Raw genomic sequence first — 23,673 nt, 5'->3', positions numbered from 1 at the left:
TTGTATTTGTGAAAATGATGTTGTTAACGTGTGGATTATGGATGTTGTAAGTGGCTGTGTATGGTATGTGTAATGTTGTGAGGAAAGATTGAACTAATGTAGCATGTTGTTGTGGTTGTAATGTGTAGAGATGGATGAAATTGTATAAAAATATGTAAGAAGTTGTTGTGGCCGAAAATGGTATTGTTTGGTAAGTTATGGTAAATTGATGTAATTTGATATTGTGGTTGTCGTCGTTATGGATTATGCGATATAGAATGAATGGTGTGGTTGAAGTTAACGTATATGAACGATAATGAAATGTATGATTGGGGTTGGAGTTAAAGGTTTCGGATGAAATAGTGTGTCGAATAAGTCGTTGGAACATTATGTGAATTGAATTGAATGTTGAAATGTTGCTAGAATATTCGTTGGTATTGTTGTTGATAGTTTGGCCGGGTTGAATTCCCGGATTGTTGTTGATTAGAATTGGCCAAGTTGAACTTGGTGGGATGGAGTATTTACAGGGGAAATGCTGCCGAAATTTCGGCAGACAAAGTGTTACTTTAAGAATTCAATTCTAAAGGCTCTAATCAAGTTTTGGTAAACATGACCAATTTGTAGATTTTGGCGAATTTGGAACGTGAATTTGGAGTCGCATAAGAAGCAGAAAAGGTATGTAAGGCTTTACCCTTCTTTCTATGGCATGTCTTAGATGTAATATGTTGGTTAAGAACCTCGGGGACCCTTCTACCCTCCAGAATCCGCATGTAAAGTTTCTCCTTTTTCAATCAGTAGAATTGAATTTAAAAAGTGTGCAAAATGTTGGAAGAATTTCCTGAACCTCTAGAACTCGCATAAATAGGACCCAACTACCCTAAAACCTCACAAGTAACGCCGGGACATGTAATATATGTAAATTTGGTACGCCGCCTCGTTTGATCCGAGGAGGGCCCACTGTTCCCGGATTTACCTTAATGTTCCGCTTGACTTACGTTGAAGCTGAATCCAAAAGAAACTTTCGATCCTTATTCCATTACCAAATGACAAGTATTGTACCTATCCCAATGAGAATACTTCCATGACGATAATGATAACGATGACGTCAGAAAAGAGAATATGCCTATGATAAGTACGACTAGAATGATTCCACGAATAAGAGTCTTGAGCTAAGAATCCAAATGTGAATATGAAAGTGTTGTACTAGTCTCTAAAAGACTTCAAAGCATATGAATTGATGGTTATAATGCCAATGATATTATTCTGTGTCTCCTCTTAAAGCTATTTTCCGTTGATAGTCTCGCCTTATAATTATCGTTCCTTCAAGGTGAGACAAGTGACCCGATTATTCCATAATGTAATCGGAGGGTTTCGACCTTACGTCACTCCGATGGACACATGACTTTCTTTGGGCTCTCATGCATGCCAATTGTATGACATATGAATATGAATGTGAATGTGTATATGTATATGTATATGGGGAAGGGGAAGGGCCACTGTTATATCACCACCTGATTCAGCTGGATTTCGTCCCGGACGCGGGATGCCCGGACGCGGGATTATGGGAGAGCCGGGTACGGCGTCTGTATTTGTGATATATATATATATATATATATATATATATATATATATATATATATATATATATATATATATATATATATATATATAGATATATATATATATATTGGGACACTGTTGGGGAGGGGGGTGGGAGAGCCGATGTACTCGGCGTCTGTGAATGTAAATGAAGGACACCGTTTTCTGAAATGTTCTGTTTTTCTGTATATGTAAATAAGAAACACCGTTTTCCAGAAAAAGAAACTAAGCATGCATGACATCTGCAGAAAGGCATTCCTATGTACAGATTACTTCTGTCCCAAGATAAGCTCCATATGTCTATTCCGTTATTATTCATACTGTATATTCCTTTATCATGTCACTATCCATGCTTTACATACTCAGTACATTGCTCGTACTGACCCCTCTTCTTCGGGGGCTGCGTTCATGTCGCGCAGGTACTCCCAGATGATTAGAAGATTTTACTGAAGATGTTCCAGTGGAGATGGCGAACTCCCTTTGTCCCGGAGAATTGCCAAGTCCAAGTATATACTATGATGTTTTGTTCTACGTTAGAGACTTTGCAGACAGAGTCATGGGTACTGGGTGGTCAGTCTGTAAGCAGTCGATATGTTATTACGCTTCATGTCACGAGTCTTACATGATGTCGGAGTTTACTTATGGAAAAAAATAAATATTGGAGAGCTTACTATGTATTTCTTTCTTTACTGATTCCGAAGTTTATATATGTAACAAGAGTCAGCGGGTTCGCTCGGCTCTGGATATGGGGTCGGGTGCCCATCACACCCTAGTAAAGCCGGGGTGTGACAACTACCGAGCCACGGGAGCTTGTTTTTCCTGCGGCCGTCAGGGCCATGTTATGCGAGATTGTCCGATGGCGAGTGGTTCTGGTGATACAGTTCAGCCGACGGGGTCAGCCGCTGGTTCATCTTCTACTCCCTCAGCTATGCGCCCTGCAGGGCGGGGTATGCCGGCACCGGCGGGCCGCGGTCGAGGCCGTGGCGGTGTTTCAGATTCTAGCGGTCCATCGAACCGCATATATGCATTGGCTAGCCGCCAGGGTCAGGAGGCTTCGCCAAATTTTGTTACAGGTAATCCGAATCCTTTGTTTGACTATGTTGATTTGTGAATGACTTGTATGCGTGGCTATAAAAGAAACTCCCCCGAGTTGTTAGTAAGACCCGTATAATTAATCTAACATTCGAGGAAGAATGTTCTAAAGGGGGGGAGGATGTTATGTCCCGTATTTTTATACATTGGGACAACCCAGATTAACTATGATAAGTTAGGGCCAAGACCATTCTGGGACTTGAAGTCGGGATTCTAGACCTTCGATTCTATTTGGAGACATAAGATGTACATGAAATTGTTGGCATGGAACAATTAGGAAAAGTTGGTGTCACGACCCGACTAGGGGCCGTGACGAGTACCCGATACTTGTACCGAGCACCCCTTATCTCGTGTCATATTCTTATTACTACGTGGCCACATGAACTATACCATATATATATATATATATTTTTGTTACTTAACATTAGCATTAGCAGCATAATTATAAATACAGGCCATTAAACTTTACTAGCACCTTATACAGTGATGGGAACCGCAAAAGCACAAAACACCTGACTGTACATATCTGTCTACGAGCCTCTAAGTATAATACATAGCATCTCGAAATGGACCGGATACTGCCGAGTCCGGACATGGACACAAAAGTAGTACCGAATAGCTGGAGCCCCGAAAGAACTGGAGCACTCTCAATATACCGCTGGTGGAGCTCCTAAGGATCAAGTCCGCCAACCTGCTCACCTGCGCGGCATGAAACGCAGCGTCCGCAGGAAGGGATGTCAGTACGAATAGTGTACCGAGTATGTAAGGCATGAATAGTAAAATAAGATCATACTTGAAAGCATAAAACATAGCATAGAGAAGGAGGGATATAATCTGTACCTCTGTTTGCCTCTTAAGGCAGATACTTATGCAATTTAACTTTACCTCTAGAAATAACATATAGTCATCTCAAGTACACTGCCCGACCGCGTAGGTACGGTGTAATACTGCCCGACCCCATAGGTACGGCGTAGTGCTGCCCGACCATAGAGGTACGGTGTAACTTTATCTGAGCATACCATGGGGTAAAGGAATAAGTTGTTCATCTGAATGCCCCTTAGGGCGGATGCCATGCATGCTAGCTTTAAAAATAATATGTAAAAATCCGTAAGTAAACTGCCCGACCATATAGGTGCGGTGTAATGCTGCCCGTCCCAATAGGAACGGTGCATAGACTGCCCGTCCATGTAGGATCGGTGTGTGAGCCCGCGTCCAGGCCTCCAGCGTCCGGGGTATAAGCTGCCCACTATAGTGGTGTGTATGTCTGCCCGGCCGCCCGTGGGACGGCACGGTGTCATAAAGTAAATAATACATAAGTATAAAGCATGCATGAGAGCCCAAGTGAAAGCTACAACTCTATCGGAGTGACATAAGGTCGGAAACCTCCGATTGCATTATGGAATAATCATCATGACTTTGCCTCGCCTTGAAGGGACTAGTAATATAAGGCGAGACTATCAACGAAGAATAGCGTTAAGGGAAAACATAGGACAAGGTCATCATCATCATAAGTCACTTACTTGAAGTCTTTAGAAATTAGAGTCATAACCAAGGAGTAGCATTAAAGATCAATAACTAGCTTGACACTTTCATACTTATTTTGAGTCTTTAACTTAAGGCTCTTAGTCGTGGAATCACTCTTGTCATACTCATCAGAGAAATATTCCTTTCTTAACATCACCGCTATCATTTTTATCATAGAATACTCTCTTTAGAATAATTGTAACACTTATCGGGTAATAACTGAACATTAAGGAAGAATCCGGGATCAATGGGCCCACCTCGGGTCAAATGAGGCGGCATACTAAATTTACATATGTTACGTGTCATGGCGTTACTTGTGAGGGTTTTAAGGTAATCGGGTCCTCTTTATGCAAGTTCTAGAGGTTCAAGAAGGTTTTTCAACATTTTGCACAATTTCTAGTTCAATTCTACTGAAGGAAAAAGGGAAAACTTTAAGTGCAGATTCCGGGGAATAGGGTTGTCCCCGAGGCTCGTACCCGACTTATTACGTCTAAGACATGCCATAGAAAGAAGGGTGAAGCCTTACATACCTCTTTCCGCCCTTTTTGTTATTCCAAATTCGAGTCGCAAATCCGCCAAAATATACAAATTGGTCAAATTTACCAAACTTCTATTAGAACTTTTAACATTGGAAATCTTAAGATAATACTTGGCTACCGAAATTTCGGCAGCATTTCCTCTGTAAATCCTCCATCCCACCAAGTTCAACTTGGCCAATTTCAATCAACAACAATCCGAGAATTCAACCCGGCCAAACTAACAACACAATATCAACGACCATACTAACAATTTCCATATTCATTCCAAGTTGCATTATAATAACTCAATCAATATACTACTTCCTTCAAAACCTTCCAACTCTCATAAGAACATTAACAACATTATAATTCATATGCCGACAACACCATACTATCAACATTATCTTCCATACATGCAAGACATTATATTAAATTTTACATAAACTTCTAAAACAAGTCTCGAACTACTACCATTTCAGTAAAGTCATCCAACCTTCATTTTCAACATAGTATCCACAACAACGCAATTTCACTCCTTAACCATTGAATCCTTATTTTACATCATGGAACTTACCATAACAACAATTACAATGCTAAGTAAAATTAATTCACCACACCTTTCCATAACCTACACCATTCGGTCAACACACCGCATATGCATGTTTTTATGAATTTCCATATTATCTATACTGCACAACAATAACCAACACACAACATAACACAACACACACACACACACACACACGGCCACACACCTACACTCTTTCATCACATGAATTTCATCCATTTTCATACACCACATCATACATAAACATCCAAAACATATAAAGGATAATAAATTCTTACCTTTTCTTCTAATCTTCCTTCTTGAATACAACTTGCAACTCACAAGAACATGTGATTTCTTGCTCCCATGAACACTCCAACTTGCTAGGGACCCTTTAATTGGTAGGAAATTATTTTTTGGAGAAATGTTTTCCAAAGTTCTTGTGGAACTTGAGGTTGGCCGAATGGCCTTCAAGTTTTTCTCCTTATTTTTCTTGTTCTTTGTTTTCTTGAATTCTCTAGAAAGTTTGATGAATTAAGATGACTTCCTACATATATATCCACAAGTCTTTCACCAATTTTCATTTTTTATAAATAGGTCCCCCAAAATAAAAATATGGTCACATGTTCCCTCTCTCTCCTTTTCTAGAAGATCCTTCCATTTTCTTGGATTTTCTTAAAATAAATAAAGAAGACTAAATGTCTTCCTTTGTAAGATTTAGTCCACATTTCCTTATAGTGTGTAATTAGCCCCCACTAATTAATAAAAATGTGGGCATATGCCACCCATGCCACACGGCCATATTGGAATTTTTCCAAGAATTCTTCTTGAACACTTGTGAAATTACCATTTTACCCTTCATCTTCCTCCATAATTCCACGGGTCATATTGCGCATTTCCCTTCTCGCCCCTAGTCTTTCTTAATATTTCCACTTCGAAATTCTTCATAAGCGACTCATATGCTTAACAAAATAAAAGTAAGTCCTTACTTTTCATCTCCCCGCAATCACCTTGAATTATCCGATTGTACAAAAATGCGGGATATAACATCCTCCCCCCCTTTAGAACATTCGTCCTCGAATGTTAAACTAGCCTCATAGTGTATTATAATACTTCGGGGAGGTCTCCTTTGTAGATGTTTCTCATATCACTTACCATATCCATTTTAGAAGCTTAGGTTGCCTTTAAGTCGTAGGTCAATTGATTTAGCTCCGAACGCTGGCTCTGCGTTAACAAGTCCCCTATTACTGGATCTTGCATCGTCACAATCCATTTTAGGTCCAACATGTCCCCCCCTCCTTTATTAAGAGGGTCTGCACACGCCTATGCCTTTTAAATAATCGTCTCCTTCGTGATCTTTTACCATTTTAGTTCCTTCTTCATAGAGTTTGTCACGTTTATTCCCTTGTTAGATATGTTCCCGTACATCACCGCATTAGGCCTTTCTAGCCTTGTGGGTTCGGCATCGTTCTTACCCTGTGACTTCCATACTCATACCTCTCATTGCGTCCTTTGAATTTCATTCAGCTACCACATTTTATGCATCGCGACACTACTTGTTAAAATCATACAGTCACCGATAATAGGTCATGTGTATATATATATATATACCTTTTCAGCACTATTTTACTTACAGACACCCCCAAGAGCTAGTCAAACTTTCTTTAACCCTGAAGCTTTATCATGCTCTCTTTCCTTCTGTTAGTCTAGTCCGCCTCTGTCTGCAGGACTTCTATAGGGTTCCTAACCACTCCACACACTCTAATTTACGTTGGGCTACCTAATTTCACATTCGTCTCTTGTTCCCATACTTATGAAAATTTCAGCACATTTCCCAGGGGGTCACCCATCCTGAGATTGCTCTCACCCTAGCACGCTTAACCTCGAAACTTTAACGCGTTTTTGGGTCTTAGTATTAGTATTTTACCCCCATTCTCCCGGACTATCTTTATCACATCACCAGGGGTGGGTTAGGGTTTAACAACTTTCGAGACGCCCTCATAACGAAATTTTTCCTTTCAATTACTATTTTAGCCTCCGTAATCACTATTACTCACCTTTTTCTTACGTATACAGCTACTCTTTGTTCCGACTCCCCAATTTCCCATAAGTTCAATAATGTAAGAGCGGTACATGATAATGTAGGGTCTAGATCCATTAACACACGCATATAATTAAGAAAATACTAACAGTGTACCCGTAGCCGCGTCTGGGGAAGGTTCAGGATCCTGCCGTCCTGTCAATGCATATATACGGTGCGGGGGGCCGGCTGAACTGGGTGTCCCTCCTCTACCTCGGCCGCGGCCTGCTGGGGCCTGGGAAGATTGTCCAGGAGGGCGCACAGACGATGATGAACCGGCTACCGATCCCATGGGTTGACTCGCACCTCTACCTCGCATCGAGGGGCAGTCACGCATCATATGCCCCGTCTGTCCACAAGAATAACAAGTATTCGAACCCAGGCAGCACTGTCCCGAATGCATCCTACCACACTGGTTACACTGGGGTGGGGGCGGCCTCGTCTGACCAGATCCACTGCCATACTGGGGGCTCGAAATCCTGGACTGCTCCTGTGTCTGACCCCCTCTATATTCACTGCTGGCTCCAAAAGATCTGGCCCTTTTTCTGGAGCTCCTATTCACATAACGCTCGCTCTTCTGCAACGGATGTTGTTCCTCCAGGTTCTGGGCGTGAGCCTGGATACGGGAAATGGTCATCCCGTCCTGGAGTGAAGCTGTCAAACATTCCTTAATTAAGTGTGGCCCCAGTCCACTCACAAATCGGTGTACGTGATCCCCCATATCAGCTATCATGGCTGGGGTGTACCAGGCCAACGAGTTAAAATGAAGGCTATATTCTCGGACACTCATATTTCCCTGTTTAAAATTCAAAAACATATCAGCTCGATCCCGTCGAACCTCTAGCGGTAAGAAATGCCGTAGAAATGCCTCCGTAAACTCCTGCCAGACTGGGGGAGGGGCATTTGCTCCCCTAGAGGATATCCAGCTGTTATACCACAATACTGCTACATCCCGCAACCTGTACGATGCCAATTCCACTAACTCTGTATCTGAAGCATGTATTATTCTCAGTGTCCTTAACATCTCATCTATGAAATTCTGCGAGTCTTCCTCTGGTTTCGAGCCATAGAACTCCGAAGGTTTTAGGGTAATAAAATCACGAGCCCTGGCACTCACTGCCCTGGCTCCCTCATCTGTGTCTTGCAGCTGGACTTGTGCGGCGATTAACTGGGTCAATAACTGGATGGCCTCTGCCATCTGCTGGCACGGAGCTGCTGGCGGTGGAACTGGAGGTGCGGGGGCTGGAGCTAGAACTCTTTCCTCCTCTGCTGATGCAGGGGAAGCAGGAGGAGTCTGAGGGGGAGCTTCAGTATAGGACTCGTCTTCTTCTGGCTACTGTTCAACTCTGCTTCCAGCCGCCAACTTGCCCTTCTGGGCCGCCGTAGTCTTCCTCTTCTTCGGCATTACTGAAATCGTAACATAGAATTAAGAAAAGAACAAGGAAGCCTGGTAACATAGCTCTATCGCACGATCTAGAAGACAAAGAAGGTCATATTTCCTAAATTCCCTGCAGCCTCCTGTTTATAAGTGTGGCGCGCTACACACCCATAAACAAGACTCTACTGGACACGGCTCGTAGACAAACCCCTAGGACCGAACTGCTCTAATACCATTTCTGTCACGACCCGACTAGGGGCCGTGACGAGTACCCGATACTTATACCGAGCACCCCTTATCTCGTGTCATATTCTTATTACTAGGTGGCCACATGAACTATACCATATATATATATATATTTTGCTACTTAACATTAGCATTAGCAGCATAATTATAAATACAGGCCATTAAACTTTACTAGCACCTTATACAGTGATGGGAACCACAAAAGCACAAAACACCTGACTGTACATATCTGTCTACGAGCCTCTAAGTATAATACATAGAATCTCGAAAAGGATCGCATACTGCCGAGTCCGTACATCGACACAAAAGTAGTACCGAATAGCTGGAGCCCCGAAAGAACTGGAGCACTCTCAATATACCGCTGGTGGAGCTCCTAAGGATCAAGTCCGCCAACCTGCTCACCTGCGCGGCATGAAACGCAGCGTCCGCAGGAAGGGATGTCAGTACGAATAGTGTACCGAGTATGTAAGGCATGAATAGTAAAATAAGATCATACTAGAAAGCATAAAACATAGCATAGAGAAGGAGGGATATAATCTGTACCTCTGTTTGCCTCTTAAGGCAGATACTTATGCAATTTAACTTTACCTCTAGAAATAACATATAGTCATCTCAAGTACACTGCCCGACCGCGTAGGTACGGTGTAATACTGCCCGACCCCATAGGTACGGCGTAGTGCTGCCCGACCATAGAGGTACGGTGTAACTTTATCTGAGCATACCATGGGGTAAAGGAATAAGTTGTTCATCTGAATGCCCCTTAGGGCGGATGCCATGCATGCTAGCTTTAAAAATAATATGTAAAAATCCGTAAGTAAACTGCCCGACCATATAGGTGCGGTGTAATGCTGCCCGTCCCAATAGGAACGGTGCATAGACTGCCCGTCCATGTAGGATCGGTGTGTGAGCCCGCGTCCAGGCCTCCAGCGTCCGGGGTATAAGCTGCCCACTATAGTGGTGTGTATGTCTGCCCGGCCGCCCGTGGGACGGCACGGTGTCATAAAGTAAATAATACATAAGTATAAAGCATGCATGAGAGCCCAAGTGAAAGCTACAACTCTATCGGAGTGACATAAGGTCGGAAACCTCCGATTGCATTATGGAATAATCATCATGACTTTGCCTCGCCTTGAAGGGACTAGTAATATAAGGCGAGACTATCAACGAAGAATAGCGTTAAGGGAAAACATAGGACAAGGTCATCATCATCATAAGTCACTTACTTTAAGTCTTTAGAAATTAGAGTCATAACCAAGGAGTAGCATTAAAGATCAATAACTAGCTTGACACTTTCATACTTATTTTGAGTCTTTAACTTAAGGCTCTTAGTCGTGGAATCACTCTTGTCATACTCATCATAGAAATATTCCTTTCTTAACATCACCGCTATCATTTTTATCATAGAATACTCTCTTTAGAATAATTGTAACACTTATCGGGTAATAACTGAACATTAAGGAAGAATCCGGGATCAATGGGCCCACCTCGGGTCAAATGAGGCGGCATACTAAATTTACATATGTTACGTGTCATGGCGTTACTTGTGAGGGTTTTAAGGTAATCGGGTCCTCTTTATGCAAGTTCTAGAGGTTCAAGAAGGTTTTTCAACATTTTGCACAATTTCTAGTTCAATTCTACTGAAGGAAAAAGGGAAAACTTTAAGTGCAGATTCCGGGGAATAGGGTTGTCCCCGAGGCTCGTACCTGACTTATTACGTCTAAGACATGCCATAGAAAGAAGGGTGAAGCCTTACATACCTCTTTCCGCCCTTTTTGTTATTCCAAATTCGAGTCGCAAATCCGCCAAAATATACAAATTGGTCAAATTTACCAAACTTCTATTAGAACTTTTAACATTGGAAATCTTAAGATAATACTTGGCTACCGAAATTTCGGCAGCATTTCCTCTGTAAATCCTCCATCCCACCAAGTTCAACTTGGCCAATTTCAATCAACAACAATCCGGGAATTCAACCCGGCCAAACTAACAACACAATATCAACGACCATACTAACAATTTCCATATTCATTCCAAGTTGCATTATAATAACTCAATCAATATACTACTTCCTTCAAAACCTTCCAACTCTCATAAGAACATTAACAACATTATAATTCATATGCCGACAACACCATACTATCAACATTATCTTCCATACATGCAAGACATTATATTAAATTTTACATAAACTTCTAAAACAAGTTTCCAACTACTACCATTTCACTAAAGTCATCCAACCTTCATTTTCAACATAGTATCCACAACAATGCAATTTCACTCCTTAACCATTGAATCCTTATTTTACATCATGGAACTTACCATAACAACAATTACAATGCTAAGTAAAATTAATTCACCACACCTTTCCATAACCTACACCATTCGGTCAACACACCGCATATGCATGTTTTTATGAATTTCCATATTATCTATACTTCACAACAATAACCAACACACAACATAACACAACACACACACACACACACGGCCACACACCTACACTCTTCCATCACATGAATTTCATCCATTTTCATACACCACATCATACATAAACATCCAAAACATATAAAGGATAATAAATTCTTACCTTTTCTTCTAATCTTCCTTCTTGAATACAACTTGCAACTCACAAGAACATGTGATTTCTTGCTCCCATGAACACTCCAACTTGCTAGGGACCCTTTAATTGGTAGGAAATTATTTTTTGGAGAAAATTTTTCCAAAGTTCTTATGGAACTTGAGGTTGGACGAATGGCCTTCAAGTTTTTCTCCTTATTTTTCTTGTTCTTTGTTTTCTTGAATTCTCTAGAAAGTTTGATGAATTAAGATGACTTCCTACATATATATCCACAAGTCTTTCACCAATTTTAATTTTTTATAAATAGGTCCCCCAAAATAAAAATATGGTCACATGATCCCTCTCTCTCCTTTTCTAGAAGATCCTTCCATTTTCTTGGATTTTCTTAAAATAAATAAAGAAGACTAAATGTCTTCCTTTGTAAGATTTAGTCCACATTTCCTTATAGTGTGTAATTAGCCCCCACTAATTAATAAAAATGTGGGCATATGCCACCTATGCCACACGGCCATATTGGAATTTTTCCAAGAATTCTTCTTGAACACTTGTGAAATTACCATTTTACCCTTCGTCTTCCTCCATAATTCCACGGGTCATATTGCGCATTTGCCTTCTCGCCCCTAGCCTTTCTTAATATTTCCACTTCGAAATTCTTCATAAGCGACTCATATGCTTAACAAAATAAAACTAAGTCCTTACTTATCATCTCCCCGCAATCACCTTTAATTATCCGAATGTACAAAAATGCGGGATATAACAGTTGGGACCAAAAGTCACAAATTTGGAAGTTAAAAATCATGCAAGAAGTCCCACACTTTGTGGCCAATGTTAAATAGTCCAACACTTGTGTGGGCCATGGACACTTGGAGAGTTAGTATGGGAACTTAAAAGATGACTTCTAAGTCATCTTCTCTCATTTTATACTTAGCCAAAAAAAACAAACAAGAAGCTGAAGAACAACAACTACAACTCTCGGCCAAGAACCATAGAAAACCAAGTCCAATTTTAGCCATCCCAAAAATATTTCTGTGGTGCAAATCCACTAATTGAAGGTCCCTAAGTAACGTGGAAGTGTTATTGGAGCGATCAAGCCATCCGTTTAGTAGATCGCAAACCCTAGGCAAAGTGTGGAGTTGAAGAAGAAAGGTAAGATTTGATCTTGTTTTATGTGTTATAAATGTTGTATGCATGTTGTGGTATGCTAAAATGGATGAAAATCATGAGATAGGGTATGTTGGAAGTGGGTCGTGTGCTTGGTGTGCTAGCCGTGTGAGGTGTGTGTATGTTGTGTGGTGTGGCGGTTATGAATTGATCTTATGTAGCATGTTTGATTGTTGTAGTGTGTAGGATGGCTAAGAATCACTAATATATGCATGTGTGGTGATAGCCGAATGTGGGTCATAATATATGCCAAAGAACGCATTAATGTCGCTTAGTGTTTTAGTTGTTGTCGTTATGAATTCTAGTTTGGAAATGAGCGTTTAATGACTCAAGATTGATGTTGAAATTGTATGGGCTGGTTTGAGGGTTATTGTGCGTTTGATGTAAGTTGTACATTTATGAGAATGCTATCGTTATAGTGTGGATTGTTGATACAAATCATGATTTGAAAATGAGGAGTGTGTTATAGTGAGGTTCTCGGGTTTGGGGACTGTTTTCGGGTAAATTGGAACAATTGTTGGATTGTTGGAAATATTATGTAAATTGTTTAACATGTCCTTGAATATCGTTGGTAAGGGTTCGGGTTACAAATTGAATGGATGAGCGATAATATGGCTTGAATGTAAGCCGTCGAATTGGATATTATGAATGTTGTCGAATGATGTGAAAGAGAGTTGTTAATGTTATATTATCTTTCGGATTGGTCATTGGGGTTGCTAGGTTGATTATTGTTGTTGTTGTTGTTGTTGTTGTTGATGATGATTCTGGCCGAGTTAAATTCTCGGGGTTGACCTATTTACAGGGGAAATGCTGCCAAAATTACTGTAGAATTAAGTGTTAGTTTGGAATAAATTGCCTAGTGCCGATGGCTAATGTGTAATACTCGTTGACGTATTTGTAGACCTTGGGGAGCCCGAGGCGTAGGTTGGATTAGCTTGAGTTGAGTTAGCTTGGAGTGCGTACGAGGTATGTAAAGCTCAACCTTCTTTCTTTTGGCATGTCTTAGTTATAAATAGGGTATGTCACGAGCCTCGAGGAAATTCTAAATCCGCAATCCGAGTATGTTATGATCTCTATATATATTCCTTGGCATTCGTATGTTTGATGTGATGAAATATGAACCCTTATGTTTTCGAAATAATTGATTTCCAATGTTGCACTAAAAGTTTTGATTTAAAGAATTCCGTAACTATGAACGCCGTAACTTTCATAGAAAGGCTCGGATTGCTTCGATATCTTCGTAGAAGTTTGCATGGCGTATGATAAGTATGTTTTCCATAGGCGGGCCCGGCTCGGGTCGATACCCGTCCGTGGGTCCCGCGACTTTCCTTTATGTACTTCGGAGGACTTTTGAAAGAATGTAGTATGACTATTATCTCGATTTTCAAAGTACGGTCATTTTACTTATAATTGAGTCCATGATAATGATTTTATGCATATGGTTACTCATGACTCTGCTCGTGCGTTCTGTTATATCTTTCGCCGGTTCCCGGGCCGGTTCTGTTGTCGTGCGCACTTTGATATATTCCGGTGTTATGCTGTGTTGATGGTTCACCGAGCCACTCGCTAGAGGGCCGGGTTCCAATTATATTTGGCGTTATGCTGTGTATGGCGTTATGCTGTGTGACGGGGATACAGAGATTTGAACCTTCTGGTGTTATGCTGTGTTATGGCGCCATCGACGGGCGGGCGACCATATTCTCTGTGCCCTATGCATGACTTATGTTTTGAGAGTAAACATTTTGATATTTTGGGTTTGCACTTATGTTCTGTAATTCTATTCCGTTTATGCCTCAGATTTGTTTTCTGTATCTTCTGCTTTGCATACTCAGTACATATTTCGTACTGACCCCTTTTCTTCGGGGGGCTGCGTTTCATGCCCGCAGGTGCAGACGCATATTTTGGTGATCCAGCCGTTTAGGATACCCTCTTCTGCTGTTTGGAGTGCTCCTCTTATTCCAGAGCCTACATTTTGGTATATATCTTCGTTCGTTACATATGTATGTATTTGTTTAGGGGTACGGTGGGGCCCTGTCCCGCCATATGATTCGGTCTGTCTTTTTACAGGTCTGTAGACGTATATGTGGGTTTTGTGCCTACTTCTGTTCAGGTGTGTTTGTATGATCACACTCGCCATGGCAGCCTCGTCGGCGTGCATTTGTATATGTTTTGGGCCGTTGTGCCATTTGATAGCCTAGTCGGCTTCTGATATATATGTACATATATGGTTGTGTTTGAAATGTGTCTGAGACAGTTTGATATAATTTGAGGCAGCGTGTGATATTTGTGCCCGTATACGCTATCTGTTTGTGATTTGGATTTGATGAGTGTGTTCGGGTTCCCAGTTCGGGCACTAGTCACGGCCTACGGGGTTGGGTCATGACAGGTTGGGATAAAGATAATGTTACAAGATAACTTTGGACACTTATCATTGGAAGATAAGTGCTACCGAATTGAGAATTTGGAACGACTATAAATACTAATTAATTACTGATTGGAGTAAGTGGAATGTGACCTTGGATGTGTTCCTACATGGGTTGCATTATTCGACTATAGATGGTCAGATGAGATTTTGTACTATATATAGGAAGGTTCTCGACGCTTCATGATTGTGTTAAGGTTTCGCACGTAGATAATCAAAATTATAGATTATAAAGGAAAAGACATGGATATGGTGTATACCAAGTGAGTTAAAAAAAAAAAGATAAGGTGCATTTGAGATTGGAAATAGGGACATAGAGCGGAATATAAATAGATATTGGTATAAGTACGCCCTTAAGGGGGGAAGCAGGTGAGAGAAGTGCAAGTGTAAGATGGAAACGATTGACGCTGCAATATATTTGATATGGATGCTTAAACTTCAAGTGGGATCCCTTGCTGAAACAAGTTAGTAAGATCTGAAGGCCAGCAATAAACGGATAGAAGTCAGGATGGTATTTGAGACAAGACCGAGGATCATTTCTAAACATCTTGTATGATATGACATTAGGAAGTGGGTGCTTATAAAAAGAAAGAGTACGATAAGAGAATGGTAACGAGTAACTTAAGAGATATTATAAAGGATAGCTACGCTATACTGGGTTAAAGGCTAAGATGTTGGCAATAGAGTTGTTCGCTAATGATATTGCGACTTATAAGTAGTAAGGAGAAGGGATAGAGAATCTCCTATAGTAGGATACGACAAGATCAAAGGGTAAATAAAGGAAAGGAAAGAAGTATGACAAGACAAGCTACGAGCGCGTTTTAGTACGGGCGAATCATGTAGAGCATAATGAACCAGGAGAAGGAAAGGCTATGACTAAGATTGGATATACTTTATGCAAGTTGTAAAAGAATAGTTATACAACTTACGGATGTTTGTATGCTAAGAATGAGACCAAGTGAGTACTTGCTAAGAAGAGTAAGAATTCAGTAATAACAATCCGGTTGTGATATTTTGGGTACATTAAGGAAGGATGTAAAGATGGTTTAAGCTAAATTACCAATGTAGAATTAGTACTGAGGGAAAATAGGGCATGGCCATGGTTGAGCCCCGATACTGATTGAAAGATACGAGAGGAGAAGGCAAGGTTAAGCATGAAGACTAGTAAGACGACGCTAAGGTATTTCTTAGGCTAATTTGAGAACCCACGTATATTCTTATAGGATTGCAACATGATGCGTGATAGGAAAACTAAGAGCAAAATATGAATGAAGAGGCAATAGAAGAGTTTGAATTAAAGATAAACAAACGACACGAGATGATATGCCTAAAGTGTTACAAGTTGGATCAAGGGAAATTGCGAAGTGGTTTAAGCGAGATGATCAGAACGAGTTGGTTACTAGAAGACAGTGAATTTATATGTCAACTTAAAAATTCTTTCAGAATTATATAGCAAGATTACAGAGCGGCTTTATGTAAAGTTATTATATGAGGGAACTCCAACGCCACTCGATAGCCAACCCTAAAGATCGAGATTAAGAGCTAACAGATTATAAAGTCTAATAAACTGATGAGGGATGTCTGCGCATTATAAGATCTTTTTTAAAGATTAAAAGGTAAATTGAAGTGAACGATACATCTTAAGGGAGTAACTATAGGAGAAGAAACAGTCGAGTTATGACTAAGTGCACCATGGATACAAGTTCGAATCAATCAGTGACAGTACAACTGAACAGTATGCAGACAAGAGAGAGAATAACATTTCAGTAGAAGAGCTCGCAATACAACTGATAACTGACTGCGAAATAAGAAGGAGAGTAAGGACAACGATGTGGAATTATTACCTCGAGAAGCAACAGAAAGAGAAAATATTACGGGAATGGTTACATAGAGATCTGGGATGCATTAAAATAAATTGAAGGGAATCGACCAACGAAAGAGACAGGTGAAGGGCATGATTAATTAAAAGAACATTTAAGGAAGTATTGGGCGCGCATGACTAGTTTAACATTCGAGGACGAATGTTCCAAAGGGGGGAAGGATGTTACATCCCGTTTTTTTGGACGAGGAAATATAATCGTCCAATATGAGCAAAATTACCCGAGCTCGGAGAATTCGATCATATTCAAGGATAAAAATCGAGAGCTCGGTGTACAAAGAGTTTGATGTCCCGAAATAATTTAGGTCTTAACAAGTGTGACCACGGTGATTGAGAATAATATTTTGTGTGTACCAAAAGGGACTATGGACTAGTGCTAGATGTTTTATCTTGTATTTTTGTATGATTGGATTATTCGTAAATAATTTTAAGGACAAGATTAATTTTGAGATATGAGATGAAAATTTTTAATCCCGATTTTATTATTGCTCGGTTTACTAATTAATTGCAATTAGTGTGGGAACATTAGCGAAGTGGGAAATTAATTAACCATGATTAGATTATTAAGTGGTGATTAGTGATTGATTAAGATTAATTAAGTTAATTAGACCTAAGTGGGCCCCACCAGAATTAATTAAAAAATAAAATAATAGCATGGATGATTCATGCTAGTGGGACACGTGTAACTAGGGCAAGCCATATATATATATATATGGGTGTGTGTGTGTGTGTGTGTGAGTAATGACTAATTTTAGTCATCTTCTTAACAAATATCCAATTTTTGAAGCAAAACAAATATAGCACAAGCCATGGCAGCTCACGGCCATGGCTTGGCAGCCCATAATCAACTTAGATTTTGATAGCAAAAAAAATAATAATAAGGGTGCTTTACGTGTGCAAGGAGGTGGCAAAATAAGGAAATTGAATTGAGGAAGAAGAAGCGGTGTAATTAGTGCAAGTGATTATAGGATCTATCCCAATTAAATTAAGGTAAGACCTTCTCTTTTTATGGTATGATTGGATTAATGATGTTGTAATGGAAATATTAAAATTGTATTAGACGAAATTGGAAGTAAGAAAATTGCATGAATTTGTTGGTATTAGGAGTTGGGTTGAATTGGAGTTGTTTCGATTTAATCGAGTTTAATTGTTGTTGGTGTCGTTGATTGTGTGATAAAAATGAAGGAATTATGATAATTAAGGTTGTAGTTTTTATATGGAATTGTTGAGATATGAATTGGATTAAATGTTCATAAAGTTGTGGGCTGTTTTTGTTGAGTTGAAAGATTAAAAGTGTGGTTTTACGTTTATGTGTTGTTATTATTGTTGTTGTCGTGTTGTTGTTGATATGGCTCTTAAATTTGGAAAAGAGAGGTGTATAACATATCGTATACAAAGTGTATGTTGGTCTGTTTGGTGTATAACCATAGATGTTAATGATTTGGATTGGAAAAGGATTAAGAGAGGTTATTGGGTTGTTTGAGTTGTTTATGGGATGGATTTTAAGGATTTGATATGAATATTTCTATTATTGCTGTTGTTGGTATTGCTGTGCTAACAGGAGACTAATTGGAAGTTCGGGTTAGGCGAGTTATATAGAGGAAATGCTGCCCGATTTCCGTTAAGTTCTTAACTAACCAAAATCCTAATCAAGAAAGTATGAACTAAAGAACGATTCCTATAAGTGATTGGTTGTAGATTTATAAGCTAGAAAGTATAGTTTACTAACAATAGTATTACTTTCATAGTAAATAGGCTAAAGGGGCAACGAAGCGAACTTGGTTACGGTTAACCTATAGCAGGTATGTAAAGCTAACCCTTCTTTCTTTCTGGCATGATCTATGTGAGACAAACAGACGACGAATGTATAAGCTCCAAAGAAACTCCTACTCTTAGAGACACTAGGATGGCTAATGTCTTTGATTCCCAAAACTTATTTTATTATGTCTTGATACGTATCTATGATTTCTGAAGTTCTATTGGATATGTTCCACTGTGACATTCGAAGGATACTTGATATGACTATTGTCTTGGTTTCCAAATGATAGTTCGTTTGAATATTCTATTGAGTCTCAAATATAATCTAGTTTGCATATGGTTGCTCACTACTCTGCTTGTGCATGCCTCAATATATCTTTCACCGAGTCCCGGGCCGGGTATGTCTTCATGCACAGTTTCACAGCATTGTTCACCGAGTCCCTCACTAGAGGGCCGGGTACGGTATATATATATGATGATATGATGATGTGATAATATGATGATATGGTGATGTGATTATGGCACCAAGGATGGCATGTGATGACTTTATTCACCGAGTCCATAATGGGCCGGGTATGATATATGATATTGATATGCACGATTTACATTTCATAAGGCAAGTGTATTGGTATTTTGAATGTCATACTAGTCTCCTGTGATCCCTATTTCAGTCATGATCCTCTTTATTGTGTTTCATGCTTTATATACTCAGTACATATCTCGTACTGACCCCCTTTCTTCGAGGGGCAGCGTTTCATGCCTGCAGGTACAGATACTCGATTTGGCGATCCTCCAGCTTAGGACTTCTACTCAGCTGTCTTAGAGAGCTCCAGTGTTCCGGAGCCTAGACTTTTGGTGCAGGTCCTTTTTGATGTATGTATATATGTTTATCCAGGGGTACGACGGGGCCCTGTCCCGTCAGATTTCACTATCGATACTCTTAGAGGTCTGTAGACATATGTGTGGGTTGTGTATAAGTTTGTTCAGCTGTGTCTATACCATGTGCTCTGGATATGTTTGTCTGTAATAGTAGCCTTGTTGGCTTGCGTATCATATTATATTTTGATTAGTTGTGACTCCTCAGGAGACAAGTTATCCGGATACATATTTATGATGACGTTATGAACCTTTGGGGTTCTTCTGCAAGTTTCCATATTGTTCTTAGGCATCTGTTTGTCTATATTTAACAGGTACGTATACGAGTGTCCAGCTCGGGCACTAGTCACGGCCCACGGGATTCGGTCGTGACACGTTGTCAGTGGGCAAAATTTGAGTTGTTCTAATTGGATTAAGTTTGATTAGTGTTGTCATTATTATGGTATTGTATTGAAGGTAATTTGTTATGTTGAAAGGCTAGAAATATAGTTATAGATATGAATGGGTGCTGTTGTTCATGGTAATATTATACCCTTTTCCGTGTGTTAGTAATTTTGCGAAGTAAAGATCGAAAATTGTATTTTTGATGTTGTAGTTTTGGTGGACTGTTTCAAACTTGTTGTTAAAATGATGTTGAAGTAGTTTTCTTGTACATGGATGGTGGTTGATGTTGTTGTCGTGTTGTTTTTGATATGGCTCTTAAATTTTGAAGAAAACAAGCGTATAAGATATCGTATAAGAAGCGTATGTTGGTCTGTTTGGTGTATAATCTTAGATGTTAACGATTTGGATTGAAAAAGGATTAAGAGAGGTTATTGGGTTGTTTGAGTTGTTTATGGTCTGGATTTTAAGGATTTAATATGAGTATTTCTATTATCGTTGTTGTTGGTATTGTTGTGATAACCGGAGATTAATTGGAAGTTCGGGTTAGGCGAGTTATATAGAGGAAATGCTGCCCGATTTCCGTTAAGTTCTTAACTAATCAAAATGCTAATCAAGGTGTATAAACTAAGAAGTGATTCCCCTAAGTGATTGGTTGTAGATTTATAAGTTTGGGAAGTCGTAGTTTATTAACAATAGTATTACTCTCATATTAAATAGGCTAAAGGGGCGACGAAGCAAGCTCGGTTACGGTTGATCTACGATAGGTATGTAAAGCTAACCGTTCTTTCCTTTTGGTATGATCTTTCTGAAACAAATAGACGACGATCATTTGACTTCAAAAGAACCTCCTATTCTTAGAGACACTAGGATGGCTAATGTTCTTGATATCCAGAACCTATTTCACATTATCTTTGTCACACCCCGATCTGACTAGGGTGTGATGGGCACCCGACCCTTACTTAGGGTCGAGCGAACCCTCTGACTCTTATCACATACATACTCTTTTCGGACTTTTAAATCAAATAGAATGAAATACATAGTAATACTTTCAGAAATATTCTTTTCATCTTTCTCAAATCAAATAAAATCTGTAGTCATGTGGATTTTATTTCATAACACAAGATGACACATCGGCTGATGGAGCCGCTTACAGACTGACTTCCAATACCAACTCCGCTGGAACATCTTCTATAATAGCTCCTACTCACCTGGGTGTACCTGCGCGGCATGAAACGCAGCCCCTGAAGGAAGGGGGGTCAGTACGAGCAATGTACTGAGTATGTAAGGCATGAATAGTAACATAGTAAGGGATATAAATATGAATAATGACAGAATGGAGACATAGAGCATACCATGAGGTAAAAGAGTAACCTGTACATCTGAGTGCCTCTTAGGCGGATACCATACATGCTTAGTGCTGCGGAACGTGCAGCCCGATCCATATATACATATACTATATTATATTGATGCGGAACGTGCAGCCCGATCCATTTACCCATATATCCCCCGTCCGGGCATCTCGCGTCCGGGACGATATCATATCATACCAACTGATCAGGTGGCTACGCGTATATAACGCTCTCACCTTTCCCTTTACCCCATATACATATACATATACATATATCATATCACAGCATGCAGGAGAGCCCAAAGAAAGTCATGTATCTATCGAAGTGACGTAAGGTCGGTAACCTCCGATTATATTATGGAATAATCATCACGACTTTGTCTCACCTTGAAGGAACAATTATTATAAGACGAGACTAGCAACGAATGACGACGTACATAAACTGACACCTGAAGACTTAGAAACAAGTTTCGGGTCGATCCGATTTAGTATAAGAAAGTTATGAGCGTTTGAAGTACAAAACCTTCTACGAACGTTTCAAAAGCCGTTTTTGGAAAATCAAGGAAATGATCATACCAAGTACCTTTAACCATGAAATCCTTCTTATCATAGTCAATATAGAAACATTCTCATCCTTGACATCATCAATGTCATTGTAAAACATATCTATCGTTTTTACCGTAAAAGCTTACCAAATCGTAAACCTCTGTTTTGGTAGAATATGGACACTTTGGAAAAACATTTACGAGTTATTGGGAAGAGAATCATCCCTTGGAATCATAAACATCTAACTTTTGAAAAACAAGTAAGATATGGAAACAATTATGAAATCATAACATCGGGATCATGCCTTTGAAAGGAAGGGACAAGCCTTAACATACCTGCTCCACGTCCTATTAGCTACGCTTAATTGTCCAAGCTCGTTATCGCTAGTCTACATCCAAGAAGATTTCCATAATCGTTAGATTCATCGTCACACACACTTATCTTAGTCTTTCAAATAAATTCACTTATGATCTGCCGAAATTTCGGCAGCATCTCCCCTGTAAATACACCATCCCCGAGAATCTAACTCGGCCCAAATCATCAATCAACAAATCCGACAATTCAACTCGGCCAAACTATCAACAACAATACCATCAATCATACCAACGACTTCAACAATCAATTCAAGGCGCATTCTAACATTAACAACCTTTGTCATACAATTTAACGACATTTCATTTATATTAAATTCAATTCACATAACATTCAAAACGACTCAATCAACATACTACTTCACCCGAAACCTTCCAATTCCAACAAGAACAATAACAACCTATTTCCTTCTTTCAAATTCAATCACAACAACCCAACTTACAATCTTCCAAACAAATGTCTCACTTCCAAATTCATGAATTCCACCAACATTTTACATTAACAACTTCATTTATACGAACATAAGAATTCATGCTAGTGTCACATTAGCTTCCACAATGACACCACAACGATTACAACTTCATTTCAAGCCATTAAATCCTCATTTCACATCACGGAATCCACAACACAACAATCAAACTACTAAATAAAATCAATTCGTCACATCTCACCCAGCTAGCTACTATTCGGCCAACACCCAAACACATATATATTACATGAATTTCATCCATTTCTTCATACAACAACATGCATAAACCACCCATAACATATGTAAAAGAGGAATGAACACATACCTTTCTCACCCAACTTCTTTACTCGGCTAGGGCTTGTGAACTACACAAATAAAGGCTTTGCTTGCTCCAAAAACTCCTTCATGTTAATGAGGGCCTTCAAATTAGTTGGAATACTAGAAGAAAATAATTATTCTTGATCAATTCCATAGACTCAAATTTTTGGCACCATGGCCGAACACTACTATATTTCTCTTCTTTCTTTTTCTTCTTCTCCAAACTTCTTGTCTTGAATGATGATTATGTCTTATTTGCCCCCACTTGTTTATATATATACTTATCCCTTCCAATACCAAGTGGCCACCTACCCTTCCTCTTGAAGCTTATTTAAATTAAAATAAAGATGACTAATGTCTTGCCTTATAAGCTTTGGTCTATACACATAATTTAGCTCCACCAAATAAAAATATGGACACATATTCCCTCACATGTCACACGGCCCTAGTAACTTCATGACCATATTTTTTTAAATTCCCCATTTTGCCCCTAGCCTTCCACAATATTACCATGAACCATTTTGTGAATTTCCCTTTGTACCCTTAGCCTTTCTCAATATTTCCATACTAATAACAACTTATACATTGAAATACTTTGG

The sequence above is a fragment of the Lycium barbarum genome, chromosome 8, assembly GCF_019175385.1.
Source record: "Lycium barbarum isolate Lr01 chromosome 8, ASM1917538v2, whole genome shotgun sequence".
NCBI classification, from domain to species: domain Eukaryota; kingdom Viridiplantae; phylum Streptophyta; class Magnoliopsida; order Solanales; family Solanaceae; genus Lycium; species Lycium barbarum.
The sequence above is the reverse complement of the archived record's forward strand: the minus strand, read 5'-3'. Positions refer to the sequence as shown.